General features: G+C 38.0%; 1 pseudogene; it reads left to right on the top strand.

Moving 5' to 3' along the window:
• The first annotated feature begins 555 nt into the window (after window positions 1-555).
• On the top strand, window positions 556-5,039 carry Eno1-ps16 (enolase 1, pseudogene 16; annotated as a pseudogene).
• The last annotated feature ends 14,907 nt before the right edge of the window (window positions 5,040-19,946 follow it).

The raw sequence follows: 19,946 nt of genomic DNA, 5'->3' as shown, positions 1-19,946 counted from the left end.
AGAAGATATTACATGAGTAGATTCTTACTGAATGTAGCATCTGTCAATCTGATGCTTTAAAAGATGTAAAAAGGAAAAAACTATCATAGTTGTATCAACAATGTGATTTCAAAGTTTAATACTATTGTTCATGAATGGATGATGAAAATGTAATGTATTTCAAGTGAAATTGTATTAAGCTTTAAATAGAAATGCAATATGAAGATAGGTTGACAGAAGTAGAAAAAATTATACTGAGCGAAATAACCCAGACATAGAAAGTTAAATACCCCATACACTCTCTCATAGGTAAACCATAGCCTTCAATACTTAGATCTGTGTATTTAACTTGGATCGCCTATAAAAGCTTCATAAAAGAAATTTAAAAGTGGCCATCAGAGTGTTGCCTTATTGAAAGAGGTTTAGAAGAGAATAGAAGGCAGGACATACTAGAAGGGCAATATTAGAAGAGGCGACGTTTAACAGATGGAGGGATGAGTAAGAAAAAGAGCAGGGTAAGAGTGTTAATCCAAATGAAGGGTATATGAAAAGCCACAAGGAAACCTACCATGTTCTATGTCATTTAAAAATGTAAGCTAAAAAAGTTAAAATAAAAAAATGATGATACCCTACTTGACTGGATAATGCTGCTCCTTGAATCCCATGGTTATTAAACAACAAAACTAGTTTCACATATAGAATACTCACTTATGATTGGTTGTTTATAAATGATCCAGTGGTGCCTGCAAAATTATAGCCTCTTGACATTCCTCTGTTGTCCGCCAGAACTACATGATAAAGACATATTGCTAAAAACACCACATACTGTGATTGCAAGCTATAAGGAAATCATGCTGAAATTGGCCTGGAAGCTTCCTCCCTGGTGGATAATAGTCATGGTGCCAGAAAGCACTATGAGATGTAGGGGAGAAAATACATCCATAGTTTTACCCCACTGTTTATCTCAGAACACTAACACATCAGAAAACATATGCTCATCACTACAATGGTGGGATAGTTGTTTGGCGGGCAACCAACTCCCCTCTTAAATGTTTGGAGAGTTGATTTATAGAAGATATTTCATATCTGGTACTGTAAACCTATTCAAAAATCTGCAACCAAGGTATTTGTAGACTCTGGGTCGGAAGTTACTATTGTTGTTTAGCTTAATTGATATGGTGTCAAGTAATCTTCTAAGCATATATATTTATGTATATAAATGAAACTATGTAAATATATACATTTATGATATAGATAATATAAATATATAGACACATATATAAATACAATAAAAATCATATGTATGCCTATAAACAGATATCACTCTCAGCTGTAATCAGAGAAGTTTCTTTTTACAGTTGATGACAGAGAGTGCAATGAATATTCAAGGTGCTGAGTGTCAGAGACAGTTAAGTGCCCAGCCTCTGGTGATTATGAATTATTATGGAACAGTAAAAAAAAAGAGTATAAGAGTAGAAAGATAGGGGGAAACTCTGGAGGAAGTTATCTCCTACAAATCAGTCATGGCAACCATGAACCCACAGCAGCTATAGTTTCCTGCACAAGATAGGACTTACCAGTAGTCAGACATGGCTGGAAGAGAGACTGATTGGATCATCTCCATTCTCACTGAATACTTATCTATAGTTGCACTGAGGTATGCATCCATGAGTGGGACCACCAGGATCAACTTGATAGTTCCATATTCCTGGCCACACAGATGGTCTTGAGTAACTCAGTAGATTGTAAACAAAACATAAAGGCATGCACATTAGAAAGGGGGACTGTGGTTATTGAAAGGCATGAAAGTGTGATACAAAGAGGTAGAGAGTCAAGGCTAGAGAAGCCATGGATTTTGTAGGAAAACCTATAACTACAACTTTTTGTACCAGCACAATTCCTAAATACACTCTACATGTTTATCCTTATACCCACAGATAAGTGCAGTCCTTACCCCTCATCAAGGAAACTTCTCTTTGCAGCAGATGGAGCTCATTATAGAACACCACAACCAATGGAAATTCAGATTTGAGGAGCCCAGTCCCAATGAATACATTCACAAAACAATGCCTGTACTGAAGGCTTAAGGAACATGAGAGAGAGAGAGAGAGAGAGAGAGAGAGAGAGAGGAAGAAGAAGAGGAGAGGAGAGGAGAGGAGAGGAGAGGAGAGGAGAGGAGAGGAGAGGAGAGGAGAGGAGAGGAGAGGAGAGGGAATAATCAGGGAGTTTGCTGTGAGACTATAACTTCAAGTAATGTCAAAATCTATACACAAAGTCTAACCAAGGTTATTACCTACACATAAGCTGAACAAAAACAAGAATATAAACATGACAAGAATGGATGGGAGAAAACACATGAGGCCTCAATCCTACACAAAGAATTACAAGCAACTGAGGAATGATGAGAGTAGGAGAAATCTTACTCAGGGAAAAGAGTACACCAATTTGTTATCCAACAGAAAATGGTCAGCCCTGAAAACTTACAAACAAGTAACATTAATCAGACTAAGTAAATCTTAATCTAATAATGTGTGTGAGTATGTCTGTTTATACACTCAAGCAATCATAATTAAGTAAAAAAGACCATAAATTTGAAAACCAGGAGGAATATATGAGAAAGTTTAGAAGGGAAAGGAAAACTTATGCAATAATATCAAAATTTAAAGGACTAATAAAAATTAATAAAAAAAATAAACGGCTTGAATTTGGGAGGGAAGAACAGTAGTGGAAATTATAAGTAGAGTTGGAGGAGTGAAATGGGGTAAATATTGTAGTTATTTTTGATGTTTTATGAAATTATCAGCATCACAGAATAATTTATAGATCAATTAAGAGTAAGGATTAAGACAAAGCATGTAGTATATAAATATACAAATCATGAAAAATACTAACAAAACAGTATTTTGAGGAATTGCTCATAACACAGTTTGATCTCTATAATATTTCTTAGTCTTTCTAGCAGTAGTTTCAATTATTTAACCAAATAATTGCATTTTTTAACCAAGACACTTAAAACTCATAAACTTTTTTCATGTATAACAAAATATTCCATATCTTGCTCATGGAGACAGAGACTTGAAAATAGACTCTCGTTTTATTATCTGTATGGCCTGAAGCCAGACATTTAAGTATTATCTGCTTGCTATGTCTTGGTTTGATTATGAAACTTAGAAGACCCTATAAGAATATGTTTGTATGGATTTTTTTCCTTTTGGAGATCTAAGAAAAGACATTAATGAAGTACTGCTGCTTGGTGGTGGTGTCAGTGATGTCTATTTCCTGTTGTCCTGTTCTCTGGCATCTTAATTAGTCAACTTTATTTAATTCATTAAAAACATCAAAATACTACTCTCTTCCATGTCTGCAGAATCTGCTTCCCTTCTTTCATGGGGATCTGAGGGCCAGAATTTCACCACATCTATTTTCAAGATCCATGCCAGAGAGATCTCTGATTCCCATGGGAATCGCACTGTTGAGACGGATCTCTACACCTCAAGAGGTCTCTTCCAAGCTGTGGTGCCCAGCGATGCATCCACTGGTATCTACATGGTACTCTAACTCTGTGACAATGATAAGATGTGCTTCACGGAGCTTGAAGGGGCTCGAGACCCCAAAAGTACAACAATGTCAAGCAACCAGAGCTTCCAGGGACTAAGCCACTACCTAAATACTATACATGGACTGACCCTGGACTCTGACCCCATAGGTAGCAATGAATATCCTAGTAAGAGCACCAGTGGAAGGGGAAGCCCTGGGTCCTGCTAAGACTGAACCCCCAGTGAACTATACTATGGGGGGAGGGCGGCAATGGGGGGAGGGTTGGGAGGGGGACACCCATAAGGAAGGGGAGGGGGGAGGGGGATGTTTGCCCGGAAACCGGGAAAGGGAATAACACTTGAAATGTATATAAGAAATACTCAAGTTAATAAAAAAAAATGTGCTTCACGGGAAAGGTGTCTCAAAGGCTATTGAACACATCAAGAACACTATTGCACCTGTTCTGGTTAGCGAGAAACTGAATGTTATGGTGCAAGATTGACAAACTGATGGTTGCAATGGACAGCACTGAGAATAAATCTAAATTTGGTATAAATACCATTCTGGGAGTATCCCTGGCTGTCTGTAAAACTGGTGCCATGGGAAAGGGGGGTGCCTCTTTACTATCACATTGCTGACTTGGCCGGCAACCCTGAAGTCATCCTGATTGTCCCAGCTTTCAATGTGATCAACTGTGGCTCTCATCCCTGCAATAAGCTGGCCATGGAAGAGGTCATGATCCTGCCTGTGTGGGCATACTATTTCCCAGAAGCCATGTGCATTGAAGTAGAGGTTTACCACAACCTAAAGAATGTCATCAACAAGAAGTACCAGAAGGATGCCATTAATGAGGGTGATGAGGATAGATTTGTTCCTAACATCCTGGAGAACAAAGAGGTCCTGGAACTGATGAAGACTGCAATTGCAAAGGCTGTCTACACTGACCAGGTTTTCATCAGCATGGATGTGGCTGCCTCTGAGTTCTAAAGGTCTGGCAAGTATGACCTGGACTTTAAATCTTAGAATGATTCCAGCAGGTACATCAATCACACCAGACCAGCTGGTGGCCCTTTACAAGTCTTCCATCCAGGAGTATCCAGTAGTGTCCATTGAGAACCTCTTTGACCAGGAGGACTGGGGAAACCTGGCAGAAGTACACAGCTAGTGCAGGCATCCAGGTGGTGGGAGATGACCTCACAGTAACCAATCCTACGTGAATTGCCAAGGCTGTGGGTAAGAACTCCTGCAACTGCCTCATTCTCAAAGTGAACCAGATTGGTTCTATGGCCGAGTCTATATAGGCAAGTAAGCTGTTCAGGCTAGGGCATCTTGTTGTCCCATCGATCTGGGAAGACTGAGGACACTTTCATCTCTGACCTAGTACTGGGGATCTGCAGGTCAAGTATGGTGCCTCTTAAGGATCTGAGTGCCTAGCCAAGTACAGTCAGATCTTTAGAATCAAGAAAGAACAGGGCAGCAAAGCCAAGTTTGCTGGCAGGTCCTTTAGGCCAAGTAAAGCATGAACTTGAGATTCCTATCCCTGATGCTTGTCATCAAACCGGTTCAAGGCCAGCTCAGTGCTTGCCCTCCCCATGTTATTGCTTCATTAGATTTCCAGAACTATGCCTGACCACCTGGAGCCCTGCTGGAGACCCCACGTTTGTAATCATCTTATTGGTCTGAAATACTGTTTCTGTCACCTGACTTCCCAGCTGGTGTCTGGACCCCTCAGAAACCCAGTGTAAGATCTCTAGGGTGTCCACAGGCAAGAACTCCCAGTGATTTTCTTGCAAAATAAAAGTTGCAGGACTCTCCCCTCCCTCCCCACAAAGAACCCATCAGAATACATGTTTCCTCTTCTTATAGGGCCTCACTACAGCTCTGAAATCATCTTCCTGCTTTTCACTAAGAGAGTTAGATAACGTTAATAATTAAAGCTTTAACCTCAAGAGTCAGAGAGGTTCTAGACTCTTTCCATTAACTGAGTGAAACTGGGTAAAATTTCCTGCACTCTCTGAACCCAAATCTTGAAAAGTCGGAATAATAATAGTATTTGTGGTTATTCTATTAAATAAAATGTTACACATAACAGTTTGTACAGTGAGGAGCACATAGTAAATGCTTAATGGTGATTATTATTATTATTATTATTATTATTATTACTGTTGTTGTTGTTACTATTGCCGTTGTTCTCATTATTACATTAGTATGTAATCATAAGTGTTATAAAATGTATTTTTAAAATTAAGCATTGAATTCAATCTAAATATTCACCTTTGTATTACTAAGGTTGAAACAATTAATGTGACTACAGTATCATTAATATCTGGCTTACAAATCATGCTTTTAAAAGGAAGTCATTCTGATGCATAATTCTGCTCTGAATATTAGACACGGGGAAAGGGGATAGAATAGGAAGAGAGAGACTGAAACATCAGGTTTTTTACTGAGAATCCATTGTAATTAAGGTGCAATCCTAAGAATAGAGTTGAAGTTATTTGGACTCTAATCAATAAAAAAGAGAAAGAGAGGTCTTTTGAGTAGAAGAGTTGAGGATTCTCTGCCAGAAATTCTTCTATCATAATCAAATATTCTCTTTAATCTAAGAAATCATACACATAGAAACTTGTAGAGGCTGGCAGGTCTAGGCTGTTTTTTACAAGCCCCCACTAGTTTGTATACCCTCTGACTTAGTTAGGGTTTTACTGCTGTGAACAGACACTATGACCAAGGCAACTCTTATAAGAACATTTAGTTGAGGTTTCCTTACAGGTTTGGAGTTTCAGTCCATTATCTTCAGGTGGGAACATGGCAGCATCCAGACAGGTATGGAGCAGGAGGAGCTGAGAGTTCTACATCTTCATCTGAAGGCTGCTAGAAGAATACTTACTCATTTCCATGCAGCTAGGACTAAGCTATTAAAGCATACACCCACAGTAACACATGTACTCCAACAGGGCCACAAGTCTTAATAGTGTCACTTCCTGACCCATACATACACAAACAACCATCACACCCTCCTTACAACTTCATGTCTTTCCTCCAAATCACTCACTCACACACACACACACACACACACACACACACACACACACACACACACACACATATACACACAGAGCCAGGTTTGTACAAGTACTTTGTAGCAATACAGAATCTGGAAATGTCTAACCTTACAGAAATATGGTAGCATCTCAACTCTGACACTTTATTAGCTGTGTGATCTTGAAGACATAACATTGGTTAATATATCCTCTTAATCTTCATGATGTGTAGAGTAGATAAAGCAGACTTTGGGTACTCAGTATATTTCAGACAATGTGAAAGACCTAGAAAGTTCCAACCTAGAATTCCACATTAGGAAATAGAATAGTAGAGTGTATACAGCTATCTGGTATTGAAAAATTTGCACAGGAGAGTGTGAGTAAATCTTTTCTGCAATAGACAAAACCCACATAAATGTTTTGGTCTACAACCCAAGATGTAGTTGTAAAACTGAATATACATGATATTGTATACATCAGAAAAGGGAAGATCCAGGAAAGAAAAGATTGACTTTCTCCTGTACTCTCCACACAATCCAGTAAAGGGCAGAAAAAAGGGTAGTGTGAATTTCAATTTACCTTAAGGCTACCCCCATTCATCCATCTCTACAGCACCAGCCTGAACCTTAATCTTTCCTGAATGAAGGGAATTTAGCAGAAGTAGACACAGGAAGGGTTATCTCCGAAGCCTTTCTAATATGAAGGGGTTTTATAGATCAGCTCCAGGTATTCCATGAAAGTTCAGTCAGTATGGCAACTGATGTGTTAACAGCTGTACATTACCATGTCTTTCAAACCAATAGGTAAACTAAATTAGAATGTTGGAATACCATATGGAGCTTGGCAAGTATGTTTAATTCCTTTTCCATATTACATGCTACCAAAGCTAAGAGTAGAAAAGTTAAGTAATGCTCTACAGACAAAAGAAAGCAAAGGCTATATAGCAGATGAGAGCTCAGGACTGAGACACCAAACTAGATGTCATCAAACAAAACTGAAACATTTTGTTTTCACATTTCACATTAAAAAAATGACAGTTCTTTAACACACAGATGGGAATACTGAGATCCACAGAGGAAAATGGAGGCTAAATCACAAGTCACTTTTCAGTTTTTATTTCCAACATCTTTTCTGGTAGCAATTCTCATACTGTTGCAAAAGTCCTCTTGGGTAGAAAGGACAGAGTTCTTTTCTCCTCCAGCTTTTCTTTCTGCAGACCAGGACTCAGCCTGCAACAGCCTGAGCTGATTGCCCATGGCAGGCTCTAGGTGACACCCCAGATTGGCTCTGTATACTTTACAAGAGGCAATTGCCCTGAAATATCTGACCAAAGCAAAGTAGAAAAATAAGATCTTTTATTTAATCTCTTTTGGGCATTTTGCGTGTTGTCCTGTTTGTCCAGTTCAATTTTGGCCTCAATTTCTTGGCTTTTACCTTTATTGGTTGTGAGTCCAGAAGACACTAGACCTCAGAAAGCTGAGTAGGTGAGTAGCTGATGCTCCTGTCACCTCAGCATTACTGTTGACCAGAGAGAGAGAGAGAGAGAGAGAGAGAGAGAGAGAGAGAGACAGAGAGACAGAGAGACAGAGAGAGACAGAGACAGAGACAGAGAGACAGAGAGACAGAGAGGCAGAGACATAGACAGAGACAGAGACAGAGAGACAGACAGACGCAGAGAGATGCTGACCAGGTCTTGGCCAGACAATGAAAGAATAGAAACAAACAACAGCATCTAGAAACATGGGATCAGGATTGGCATACTTACAGGGGAAAGGCACTGGGGTATGTCAAATTATTTCTGCAACCCTGACTCTATCTTTTTTTTTTTTTGTTTTGTTTTGTTTTGTTTTGTTTTGTTTTCTATTCTGGTCTTTTTTTTTTAATTTTTTTTTTATTAACTTGAGTATTTCTTATATACATTTCAAGTGTTATTCCCTTTCCCGGTTTGGCTGGGAAGGGAGAGGCAAAGATTAAAACAGAGACTGAAGGAACACCCATTCAGAGCCTGCCCCACAGGTGGCCCATACATATACAGCCACCCAATTGGACAAGATGGATGAAGCAAAGAAGTGCAGACCGACAGGAGCCGGATGTAGATCGCTCCTGAGAGACACAGCCAGAATACAGCAAATACAGAGGCGAATGCCAGCAGCAAACCACTGAGCTGAGAATAGGTCCCCCGTTGAAGGAATCAGAGAAAGAACTGGAAGAGCTTGAAGGGGCTCGAGACCCCAAAAGTACAACAATGTCAAGCAACCAGAGCTTCCAGGGACTAAGCCACTACCTAAAGACTATATATGGACTGACCCTGGATTCTGACCCCATAGGTAGCAATGAATATCCTAGTAAGACTCTATCTTTAAAAGGGAAAACCTATCATATGTTTCATAGTTGCGTTTCAAAAAAGGGGGGGCTTGGCTTTTAATGTCAAACACATAATTCAATGCAAGGCATACACTTGGATTTGTATCTTATTTTCATATAATTGTTTATTCACTGATATATATATATATATGTGTGTGTGTGTGTGTGTACTCAACTCAACTATATAATAAATAAATACATAAAATATATTTTTCTACACACACACACACACACACATACACACACATGTATAAAGCCAATTCAACTTATGCCTCAGTTACTTGCTCATGTATATATATATATATATATATCTTCCAGCCAAACGATTTGACTGAGTGGCTTATCACTGCATTAGAAATATGTAGGGCAGATAAAGGAAGCCTTATCCTTATAAACTCAATTAAAGGAAACAAATATGGATAGTGATAATGATGATTGAGAGGCATCCAACATCATGGCTCCCCAAGTATTTTCATACTCTATGACCTACTTAGATCTGTTCATGTGACCCTGTGAGCCAAGAGAGCTGTCTGTAACCTGAGCATGATTATGCTGATACAGACAGACAAATGATGGTCCACTTAGATCCAGTTGCCTGATAGCTGGGAAAATCAAACCTGGCATCCCAGAACGTTTAAATCCAAACTCAGTTCATTAATTGACCAGTAGAGGCATTGTGGGAAATAGTTGGGGAGGCTCTGTGAAGAAAATACATACAGATACGTCATAGAAAATAAGTGAGAATTTAACTTGGTAGAACACAATGAGAGTGATATTGTGTCTCTCCCTTCTTCCAGAGTGCAGTGACACAAACTTAATGTACCTTGTATCTGTACAGTGCTAAGTTCGTCCTAAAACCCAGATACCTGCTTCCATCCAAAGTGAGACATCACCTGGTTAAAATTGCTTTGTAGTTTTGAAACTTAGGTCTTGTCTTCTCCCAAGTTAAGGTTCTGATATTATTGTTTTGTTTTTGCCATTGTTTTGTTTCATCTTTATTTGTTTGTTTTCCCATCCATCTTTTCTGATACAAGAAGATCTATATGGACTCTGTAATTGGTAGAATTCACGGAGGTTTCTGTTCCACAAAGGATTTAGGTGGTACAACCCTTGGTTACTGTATACAGGAAAATGTTTATCAATGAAAAACTGGAAATGAGAAGAATGCCATTAGTGATATTGTTCTATTCTATGTTTTCGACAGGTTATTTTTAGATGCCGTAGTATTATGTGGACTTTCTATCAAACCCAAATGACCAAGCAATTAGTTAAGCTTGTTTTAGAAGTGATGGCCTGCTTGTTAGCATACTCCCTTGCAAGAGATTTCCCTTGAAACACTGACTTCTTTTATTTCAAGAGTAGTATATACTCACAAAATTTCCTCAAATCTCTACTCATACTTTTCAAGATCATTTTTCTATTGAAACTGTTAGTCATCAGTCTTTGGACACTTTGAATAACAAATGTTACCAATAATAGTGAATTTGAAACACGTTTCTCTAACCCAAATCTATTTCCTGTACTTTGTAAGTGCTTAGTTAATGAAGTACCACACCTTCATGGGAATCCATCCAACCCATATTCTAAACTTAAGATGAGTGAACCAACATCTCCCCTGCTTAAGGTACATTGAAGAAGCAAGTAAACATACCTTCTCACTAGAAAATTTCCCTTACCTATAAGATGACTGCTTCAACACATTTATTGCTAGAGTCAACTTTGATCAATTTTTCTTTTCCTCTTTCGACCATCTCAAATCCATTAGCAAATGCACAATCAATTTATTCTTCCTCCTTTCCCTGCTTTACCTTGTATCCAAGTATTATTGTCTTTCACTGAACAATTGCAGTAGCTTCATAATAATGGTTTTTCTGACACACTGTCCCACTATTTTCAACTCAGCAAACTAAGCTATTCTTTTATAACACAAATCCAATGCCATTTTTCCCTTACTATAAAAATGTCTCAAACTTTGCATCTTAGTAGATAAATCAGTCCTTAAAATGACCTATAAGTTCCTACACTCTGACTTCCCAAAGTGCCAGTATAGTTTTCTCATGCCATGCCAACCATATTGGACTCTGTGCTTATTTATCAATACCCTCTGCTTGGTCTTATTTCGGGGTGTCTGTAGCTTCCATTGCTTTCCCTAAATAAAACCTATTCCACACATGCCCAATGCATCATACATCTTGACACCTCACAACATTGCTCACTACCTTGACAAGACATATCTTGCACCTCTGCTTGATATTTCCAATTAATCTTTCTGCATTCCTCTCTCTCTCTCTCTCTCTCTCTCTCTCTCTCTCTCTCTCCGTGTGTGTGTGTGTGTGTGTGTGTGTGTGTGTGTGTGTGTGTGTAAAGCACACCTTACATTAATTATATGATATATTCCTCTTGTTTACTTGGTTTATAATCTAAAGATAACCACAGTAAGCTCCTAGAGTATCTCTAATCTTTAACCCTCAATTCCCAGCCCACACAAGTTAGTATGCACAAGGTTTTTGATGGATTTGTTAAATGACCAGACACTTTGTCTCTTCTCCCTGTGCTTCAACCTTTTATAGATGTGGGACTGATATGACTAGGGCAATAAGAAATGAAGAGATAACAGACATGTTCAGATGAGATTGGGTGGATTGTGTGTTCTTGTAGACATGTATCAGCATCTAAAAGTCACTGAATTATTATATACAAATAATTGAGTTGAGTTTATTATATACGGCTGAATGCTGAGTCTACATACAGAGGAGTTTCAGGCTGCATTCCTCTGAGGGAAGGAAACTGTTTTTTGATACTTTCTGCATAAAGAGTCACTATCTGTACTCGGTTCAGTGGAAGGCTTTGGCATTTCTCTGAGTCTGACTTAAGAATGTCTTTGCTATTCCCATGGATCTGAGGCATTGGAGTCCTTGACATGGTCATCCTGATAGCAATGATATACATTCACATAAGACTTCACATACTCTTCATATCCTGACTGCTCTGTTCCTCTTGAAATCAGGTTTTCTGATTGCAGAGGCAATAAGAATGTGGTATCATGTGTCTTTTTCTGGCCATTTAGAGCTTTAGCACAAACTATGCTTCCCCATGCTAGCAGATTTCTTTGGAGTAGTCAGAGGACTCATATGGACACAGCTCAAGCTGGCTCTATTCTCTTATCACCTTTCCTCAAGATTTTACAGGGCAGAAAAGGCATGTCCAGGGATCTGTAACAATGACTACAATAAATGATAGAGTGGTATTCAGGTATAAAACAGGAAAGAACTAGTAGTTGAAAAGAGCTTAACCTTGTCTTGTCACTCAAGCCAACTCTCAGTAGAACACGTCTGTCAACAAAAGTGTGAAGGAAGGGATATGTTCCATGTATTTAAAGGGGGAGGAATTTAACTAATGGAGAAGAGGAGCCAGGAGAAAAGGATTTTGGAAGCAGTAACTGAGAATCAGACTTCACTCAAGTTTGTGAAGGCAGAATTATGGGGATGCTTGCATTAACAATAGCCTCACAGGATCATATGCAGAGTGATGGTTTCTGGGAACACAGAAATGCAAAGTTCAACTTCTGTTGGCTAGACATACAACAGAAGCAACTTTTGGACAACTTAAAGGACTAATGGAACATTTAAGGAAAAAATATACACCACAGCAATTTGTTTGGGAAGTGAAAGTATTGTGTGCTGATAGTGAAACAATTATTACAATGCTAATAATAGTCCCTGTGGCTGCTGTGTTAAGGAAGACATTTTTTTATAAATGCCCTTCAATAATCCTTTACCAAAAAATAAAAGAAATTTATATGTACCTGGATTCTCTTGTATCATAACATGATATATATATATATAATTTTCCTTATATTTTATTGTCAATTTCCCTCATACTTTTACCCTTTGACAGGTAGAAAAGTTAAAGCAATTTCAACAGGACAAAGTGTTTGCACTACCCAATCTGTTTTTTCATTTTGTTAGTGATGAATGCACTAGCAGAGGCATGAAGCAGGACCGTTCATCAAAGCTGAACTTTTTTACTCCTATGACAGATAAAAGGACCTGGGATGAAAATTATGGCTCTTGGTCTTGGTTCTGCTAATACTTTAGCTGTAGACACACAGAAACTCTTCCTACCGTTGAGTTCCCTCTCTCTGTAATGAGCTAGCACTTAGACACAACCTAGAATATCCAATGTGACAACCCCCAATGCTGCCAAGTACCTGACAGTTATCGTTCTCAGTTTTCACTTAAGTGATTTCTAGTCTTGTGGTTAGTCTTCTGGTCAGTTCTTCAGCCTTCTCATTAGCATACCAATGAAGGGAGGCTAACAAAACTCAGCTGTATTTCTACCCACTGATGGCAGACTACTGAAAGAATAAACAATTCCATTTACAGTAACATTAAAAAAATCAAAAACAAATAAAATGAATACATTTAGGAAACCTATAACATCAATTTAAAATGCTACAGAAGACAGAAATAAATAAAAAATACTTGATGTACATAGAAAAGTACATGATTTTAACTTTTAAAATATCTATATCACTCTCAAGCATTCTACAGTAAAGTCCTAGGGAAAAATTCTTAGAGTGTTACAAATTTCATCTGTAAATGAAATTTGGAAAACGGTATGAAATCTTCACCCAAATAATAAGACAGGAGAAAAAATAAAAGTAAAGCAAACAGGAAAATAATAAGTCAAATTATCTTAATTTTAGATACCCTTAAAGGACCATAAAAAGTCCACAGAAAATGTTTAAATATATGAGTGATTTCATATAGGAAGTAGGATACAGAAATCAACATTAAATGTCCAATGCCTATTCCATTTCTCAACAATAAACTTGCTAAGGGAAGAAATCAGAAAAAAAATTCTGTTCATTTCATCTTCAAAATAAAGCTAAAACTAAAAATAATGGGGTGGAAGGCCACTACAAAGAGTACTTTAAACTACTAAGATAGAAATAGAAGAAGACACTAGAAGATGGCAAGATCATCCATTGATAAATATTTGTGTAATTAATAATGTGGAAATCATCATAATCACAAAAACAAAGTACATGCTTTTATTAAATTCAGTTCATTTCAGAATTCCAGAATATTTTGTTCCCAGAATTAGAAAACACAATACTAATTTTCTTATCGAAGCACAAAAATACCCTTGACCAGCCAAAGTATCTCTGAGTGCAGAGAATAGGGATGGTCATGTCACCATACTTGATTTTGTTATACTTGGAGCCACAGTAGAGAGACACCATAGTACTGCACTACAAAGGCATGTAGCCTAAGGCAACAACATCAAACAAGCAGAAATAAGCACACAACTGCAGCCATCTAATCACGGACAGAGCTGTTGTCCCAAACATAAAACTGAGGAAGTGAGCCTCTCCAGATGCTACTAGAAAACACGGATAGTCAAATACAGGAAAATGAAACTAGCCTGTGTTTATCCTCATCCTGTATAAAGGCCAATCTAAAATGGGCCAAAGATGTTATTGTTAGACCAATAACGCTAAACCTGCTCAAGAAAAGAGAACAGGTAAAACACTCTAAGATACAGACATTGGTGAGAATTTTCTGGAAAAAAAAAGAAAAAGAAAAAACAGTAAAAAGAAAGAAAAGATTCTCCACAATATCTAAAGAAACTAAAAATAGATAAATTAAAATGGATAACTGCAACATAAACAAATACAGCAATTAAAATTAAAAATAAAATACATAAAGCAAAAATAAATAAATTTAAAAATGGACATAGTTTGGGCTAGAGAGATAGAACAGTGGTTAAGAGCACTTGCTGTCTTTGCAGAGGATTTCAATTTGGTTCCTAGTCCTGACATACAGCAGCTTACAACTGCAGATAACTCTAGTCGTGGGTAGATCTGATGATACTTTTGTGGGAAAATGCATATACAGTGGAAATATATACACTTAAGCACACACACACACACACACACACACACACACTTAAAACTAAATCTTTAAAATGGGCAAAAATTTACATAACCAGCACAGAGAAAGGAAAATCTTATCAGCCTATAGATTAGCAAACCTGTTTCACCTCACCAGTAATTGGGAGAAACTAAAACCAAAATCAACGAAAAACCAAACAAGAAGAGACAACTACAGCAAAAAATCAAAACAGTTGACAGACCACTTTATAGACAAAATTGACAGGAAAAAATCTGGCATATTATTTTGATATAATTTTAGGAAATCTAATCATACAGAATGCTGTGTATTTTAGTCACTTTAACAAACTTGTGCCTCTCTGGTGTTGAAAGTCATCAAAGAACGCTATGATTTTGTTTAGAGTTTTCCACTTCTTTGTGAAACCTTACTCATTACTTTGTAAATTATGCTCTCCGCACTTAGCTGAATGCAGAGTCAAATTAAAGACTCCGTCCCAATCAATGTTGTTTACTAAAGCCCCGCTCCCAACACTGTGAATCACTCTGGCTGTTTGTCAATTAATGAAATCTGTCAGTGCTCTTAGGAGCTGCTCAGCTTGAGGTATGCTTTTTATATATGTGAGGATAAAACCTAAACATTTCATTAAGAAACATTGATATATTTGTTCCATAACTTCAACATAGAAATTCTTAAGGCATTTTAAAATTTCCTAAGTGTCCTGAATTTTGTTGGACTTTGGACCCAGTCACCTCCTGAATGCTTCCAGAATTTATAACGATGTGGCTATATAACATTCCAGATGCATGTTTATTGTTGGAATTGCTGCATTTAATGTGAAATGGGGAAAATTGGCAGAGGGTGGTAAGTTGCAGGAGGCGGTAGTAGGTGAGTTGAGAAAGTTCAGGTCGATAAGTCCCAACAGTGACTTCCGAACGCAGCACTGGGTCTCAGATGAAAGCTATAGCGAATCTCTCAGGCTCCCTGTCAGTTTCTGAAGAGGGGCTGACTACCCTCACTTACACATGACTCTCGAGGAGGATCTGCTCTTCAATCCTTTACCATCTTGTCTCAAGATGGAGCACCCCCTCTGACTCTCCTGATGTTAGGACGGGGACCACCTGCACAGTCGTTCCTGCAAACCGCTCTTTCCACTCTGTAAGAGGCTCTGGAATACACGTTTGGTATCCCACACATGTGGGGATTATGTCAAGGCTTGGGAGGAAAGATCAATGCCTTTAAAACGTGATGCTATTTGCAGCTGTTGCTCCAGCTCCACAGAGAACGAGGTGGGATGGAAACCCAGGAAAGACATGTGCAGAGTGAGAACACCAGCATAGGAGTTTTCTCAGGTATTATGTTAATGAAAACATAGAGATAACAGACGTGCCCACTTCAAACAGTTATTTATTTATTTAGAAATATTCCTTGAGCACTTTCTAGATGCCAGGTACAAGCACAGAAAATATCAATAGGAAACGATACACAGGTACTCTCTTCTTTCAAGTTCAGATTCCAGTGGAGGAATAGGATTTTTGACAACCAAAGTTTAGCATTAAGCATCAGCTACTTAATTGCTCATTGCCTAGTCAATGAATAAGGGCAGACCACGGTCTTTTCCAGTCGATTCCACACCTTGGTAAGCATGTTTTAAAATTTGAACAGTGGAACAAATATTTTTGTCAATTGCACAGATGTGGGGTGCAAAGAAAGCGGTTTTCTCTCTCTGGGCCCCAGGTTCTTCCTCCAGTCAGTAAAAAAGGAACCAGCTGACACAGTCATTGTGTCAACACCGTGTCTCTCCTGTGCCAATCCAGAGATTCCATTCTTGAGTTCTTGTTTACAGGGTTATATTTAGGGTTTTTGTTCGGTTTTATTGTGTTTTATAATCTCAGGTAAGACAAAGTTGAGCCGTTATTAGCCTCATATTTTCATTAATTTTTTTAAGACCCAAACACCTAATACTTAATTATCAATACTTAATCTTTGGTTTTACATTCATTTCGTTAATCCTGCCCCATTATGATCCTTCCTCAAACCACCCAGACCACTATATTTAATGTCTCCTTAGGCATTTTGTCGATGCAAAAATATTAACTTGGCTTTCTTTCCTTCATATTTTTGCATTTGATTTAAATAAATAAATTTCAATTGCATTGCTTATTCAATACATTTTATTCCATAATTTAATAAATACATGCTATATTCTCACAATATTTCCTCGTTCTTCTACAGTTCTATTTTTTTCTCTAAACATTTTTCCATAATTCCTTCCTCTGTATAATTGATTCCAAATTCTGGAAATCAACATGGAGATTAGGATAACTTCACAGCCACACAAACTCCGTGAATAACCTTCTCAGGCAGACATAGCCACGGACATGTTTTGGACTTTCTTTCGAGCCCAGCAACAAGATTCCTATCTTCAGTTGCATACACAGTTTTCTTTCTTATGGCCAGATTTGATCTTCAAAGCAGCTCATTGAAGTTCTTGTCTATAATGCAAGTTGCTGGGTTCTAATTTCATTCCCTTATCCTATGTCGAGCATTTCACATCTTTTATGGTAAAAATCAGGTTCTCTGCTAATGGTCCAGTTGTGGGTCTTTGTGTTAATTACTGTGACCTCAACAAACAGTCTTCTCTGTTAAGATTTGAGCAATCCTTTGATGTGTGGGTAGAGCAATGGTCATTAGGCATCATTTTCTTGCTAGCTTCCTTTAGTAAGGTTTTTCCCCACACATGACTATCTAGTCTCAGATCACTGGCCAGGTATGGGTTGCATCCAATTTGTCCTTAAAATCCATTTTTAAAATGTTCTTGGAAACTCATGTCACATTAGTGCCACTCTCGGACCAGTGTATCTTGCATACAGGTCACTGTTATTGTTTGCAAGGCTTGTAGCTGGATGATATGGTGAATACATTTCTTCTCTGTTAGTGTTCAAAATACTTCCTGGCATTATGAAAGGTAGAAATAGTCTATATTAAAATAAACTGTAAAATGTGTACATGATGTATCGTTTCAATTATTTTGGTGTATGCTTAGCATTTTTAAAAAATCCTTGTATTAATAAGTAACAGGACGTAAGTATATTTGTTTGTATAAAGGAATTGTTTCTTAGTCTCCTGTTTGTAGAATAGTGCATGGGATATTCAAGTCTGAGTGGGGAAAGGTTAAAGTCGTCTAAATGATTCTATGAGGTACTTAGTCAAATGGTCCCCTCCACAGGCTGTGTTCACATTCACACCATAGAAAACTTGATGTTTCATGGTAAAGAAGTAACTATGAGTTTATATATTAAAACAATATGATGACTTCAAAATGGGATCTTGTTCTAGATAATCCTGGGTGCCCTAAACACAGTGACAAGTATACTTTTGTTCCTCAGCTAAGAGGAGTTTCCATCAGACCCCTAAATGGGGTTACATAATGGGCTGGAATGATGTGACTTCACACCAAATATTAATAAAGATTTGTATTATTAATTAGTATATTAAATATCTTCACATTACCATGGGTGTAACTGGATAAATATTTCTAATACATATTGAAGACTGGGACTGTTTTTCTTCCTATCCACATAGTACTTGTATTCCCAGTGACTATGATTTTGAAACCACTACTACCACACTTTGAAGTACACTGCTGTAAATATTCTTAGTCTTATAACTAGGAGAAGAATAGTTGCAATAAATCTACAGATTCAATGCAATCCCCATCAAAATACCAATCCAATTCTTCAAAGAGTTAGACAGAACAATTTGCAAATTCATCTGGAATAACAAAAAACCCAGGATAGCTAAAGCTATCCTCAACAATAAAAGGACTTCAGGGGGAATCACTATCCCTGAACTCAAGCAGTATTACAGAGCAATAGTGATAAAAACTGCATGGTATTGGTACAGAGACAGACAGATAGACCAATGGAATAGAATTGAAGACCCATAAATGAACCCACACACCTATGGTCACTTGATTTTTGACAAAGGAGCCAAAACCATCCAATGGAAAAAAGATAGCATTTTCAGCAAATGGTGCTGGTTCAACTGGAGGGCAACATGTAGAAGAATGCAGATCGATCCATGCTTATCACCCTGTACAAAGCTTAAGTCCAAGTGGATCAAGGACCTCCACATCAAACCAGACACACTCAAACTAATAGAAGAAAAACTAGGGAAGCATCTGGAACACATGGGCACTGGAAAAAATTTCCTGAACAAAACACCAATGGCTTATGCTCTAAGATCAAGAATCGACAAATGGGATCTCATAAAACTGCAAAGCTTCTGTAAGGCAAAGGACACTGTGGTTAGGACAAAACGGCAACCAACAGATTGGGAAAAGATCTTTACCAATCCTACAACAGATAGAGGCCTTATATCCAAAATATACAAAGAACTCAAGAAGTTAGACCGCAGGGAAACAAATAACCCTATTAAAAATGGGGTTCAGAGCTAAACAAAGAATTCACAGCTGAGGAATGCCGAATGGCTGAGAAACACCTAAAGAAATGTTCAACATCTTTAGTCATAAGGGAAATGCAAATCAAAACAACCCTGAGATTTCACCTCACACCAGTGAGAATGGCTAAGATCAAAAACTCAGGTGACAGCAGATGCTGGCAAGGATGCGGAGAAAGAGGAACACTCCTCCATTGTTGGTGGGATTGCAGACTGGTAAAACCATTCTGGAAATCAGTCTGGAGGTTCCTCAGAAAATTGGACATTGAACTGCCTGAGGATCCAGCTATACCTCTCTTGGGCATATACCCAAAAGATGCCTCAACATATAAAAGAGACACGTGCTCCACTATGTTCATCGCAGCCTTATTTATAATAGCCAGAAAATGGAAAGAACCCAGATGCCCTTCAACAGAGGAATGGATACAGAAAATGTGGTACATATACACAATGGAATATTACTCAGCTATCAAAAACAACGACTTTATGAAATTCCTAGGCAAATGGTTGGAACTGGAAAATATCATCCTGAGTGAGCTAACCCAATCACAAAAAGACATACATGGTATGCACTCATTGATAAGTGGCTATTAGCCCAAATGCTTGAATTACCCTAGATCCCTAGAACAAACGAAACTCAAGACGGATGATCAAAATGTGAATG

Source organism: Rattus norvegicus, chromosome 5, assembly GCF_036323735.1.
Source record: "Rattus norvegicus strain BN/NHsdMcwi chromosome 5, GRCr8, whole genome shotgun sequence".
Lineage (NCBI taxonomy): Eukaryota > Metazoa > Chordata > Mammalia > Rodentia > Muridae > Rattus > Rattus norvegicus.
The sequence above is the reverse complement of the archived record's forward strand: the minus strand, read 5'-3'. Positions and strand labels throughout refer to the sequence as shown.